The sequence below is a fragment of the Fukomys damarensis genome, unplaced genomic scaffold, assembly GCF_012274545.1.
Source record: "Fukomys damarensis isolate Sample0158 unplaced genomic scaffold, DMR_v1.0_HiC HiC_scaffold_9, whole genome shotgun sequence".
Classification (NCBI taxonomy): domain Eukaryota; kingdom Metazoa; phylum Chordata; class Mammalia; order Rodentia; family Bathyergidae; genus Fukomys; species Fukomys damarensis.
Window position 1 is genome coordinate 51,060,365 of NW_022900921.1, and position 2,831 is coordinate 51,063,195.

Here is a 2,831-nt window from a genome sequence, read left to right on the forward strand (position 1 = left end):
AAAAAAAAAAGATCTGAATATTAAAACAGAAACACTAAACTTCCTGGAAGATAAGTTAGGTAGAACTCTCAAAGATGTTGGCATAGGAAAAGACTTTATAAAGAAATCCTCAGTAGCACAGGAACTAGCACAAAGAATCAACAAAGATCTTGTTTTTAAAAAGCTTCTGCAATAAAAAAAAAAGATCTGAATATTAAAACAGAAACACTAAACTTCCTGGAAGATAAGTTAGGTAGAACTCTCAAAGATGTTGGCATAGGAAAAGACTTTATAAAGAAATCCTCAGTAGCACAGGAACTAGCACAAAGAATCAACAAAGATCTTGTCTTTTTAAAAAGCTTCTGCAATGCAAGAGGAATCACCAATAGAGCTAAGAGACAACCTACAATGTGGGAAAAAATTTTTTTTCCCAGCTGTTCCTCAGACAAAGGTCTACTATCCAGAATATGTAAAGAACTAAAAAAAAAAAAAATCAGACCCCTCAAATATAAAAACCTAATCCAAAAATGGACATCTGAAATGAAGACATTTCTCAGACAAGTAAAGGCAGCAAATAAATATATGAAAAATGTTCAATATCACTGGTTATTCAAAAGATGCAGATGAAAATAGCACTGAGATTTCATCTCACCCCAGAAAGAATGACTGCTATCAAGAAATCAACCAATAACAAATGTTGGTGGGGTTTTGAGGAGAAAGGAATCCTTCTCCATTGTTTGTGGGAATGCAGACTGGTGCCATTACTCTGTAAATCAATACGGAGATACCTCAAAAGACTAGGGTTAGAGGTCCCATTTGACCCTGCTATCCCTCTGCTGGGTATCTTTCCAAAAGGATTAAAAGAATCATACCACAGCGATATATGCATACCCATGTTTATAGCAGCAGTTTGTAACAGATAAAACTTGGAATCAGCCCAATTACTCATCAACTGCAGATTGGATAAAGAAGATATAGTTTTTCTACTCAGCCACAAAGAATGAGAAACGAATCATTTATAGCTGAATGGGTCCATGTTGAGGCAATTCTCTTAAGTGAAATAAATAGGGCACACCTGTAAAAACTGAAAAGTTTCTCTGGTGTGAAATACTAAAAGCATAAATAAGGTTTAAATTGTATAATGATAATGTGAAATAGGAAGAAAAGGGCTAAAGGAGTAGAGGAAGTGGGAAGGGAAGGGGAAAGGAAAGACAGGAAAAGAAAATATGGGAAGGTGGTGGTGGTGAAGGGAGAATAGGGGTATGGGGGGGAAATAAGAACCAGGATACATCATGTAAAGGTAAAAGATCCCAATGATAAATGTAGCTGTACTGTATACCTAAAAAGTACCAATGAACTTAATGCAAAAAATCAGGATTTGAGGCCATTAACATTGACAGTTACTACTGAAAAGTTTTGATTTATTCCTATCATTGCATTCTTTTTCTGTAGGGAGATAAGCAAAGAACAAAAATCAACAGCAATTAAATCAAAGTAAAAAAGCAACAAAAACAAACATCTGGCAAGGGTTCCAGCACTCCAACAAGAAAACATAAATGTAAATTCTCCGCACAATTCCCTTTTTGCCTTAGTTTCAGGGGGATTACAGGTGGCTAATTGAAGACTCTTCTGGTGGCTGTACACTCCACAAGTCCTATAGAAAGCTGATGCTCAGGGCAGACTTTACCTGCGTACATGTACTGAAGCTCCTCTATCTCATTGTGCAAGTAGGAGCTCAGGGCAGGTGCTAGGTGGCCTGGGTGTGTGCACCAGTGACTAGGCAGACAGGCTTGTGATCCAGGCTGACTGTGGGTGGAGTCAGGTAGGGTGCTAATCACCTGTTCATCTCCCTCTGGCCAGAGTTGGGAAAGGGTAAGAGACAGAAAGGACTCCTCAGGAATACAGCTTTCGCCAGTGTTTAGAGGTGAATCAATGGAGGGAGGGAAATTTTGTCATAGTATGCAAATTTTATCGCAGTAGTCTGGCCCTTGTGTGCTAGTTCAGATCCCTGGGCTATTTGCAATGCTCTCAAAATGGCTGCTTCCCAGAGGAGTGGGGTTGGGGGTAAGATTTGTGTGGGGCTGGGCTGGGGCTGGGGTTGACAGATCAGCTATAGCAGTGCTGCTTCCCCTTTTCAATTATTTAGTTATTTCATTTGATGTGCATATACTGTCTTTCTTATTAATTTTCTGTTTCAGTGTTGAAGCTCCTTCCCCATTGCAGAATACCTTCTCAGTGAATCATCTCTGAGAATCTCTGACAGGACTCCTCCTCTAGTCAGCCATATTGGATATCTCTTCTTTAATCTTCTAAAATCAATGGAGAAAACCCATGAAGATCACCCTAAACTGTCTTACCTAGCGTGTTTGAGGTCCTGGGTTCAATCCCCAGTATCAAAAATGTATCAGAAGAGACAAATATGCAAACATCTATATAATAAGTGAATTACAAAAAACATGGGAGAAGAGGAAAAGAGTAGAGAGAAGATAAAAATGAGTTCCTGTTTTTGAGGAGCTCTTGAAAGGGAATGATTCCACCTTTTAGTCCTACGTGTCCTTGACAGGGCCAAGGGAAACTGGGACTGAGAATTTATGGTTTGTTGAAAGAGTTAGGAACTGAGACTGAGGACTGAGCATGGCTGGATCCTGAGGATGCTTGTAAGCCGTGTATCCCAGGGTGGCTTGCCTTGACTCCCTGGCTGAGAGTGCCCCTCCCATGTGGCCAGACACTAGCTCACTAAGTGGGCCCTCTGAGTTGGCAGGAGAGGCCAGCCCAGGCCAGGGGGAATTGAGCCAAACCAACACTTCCCTGACCTATTGGCTTTTCTCTTTAAATTCTGGCTTATTTTTGGC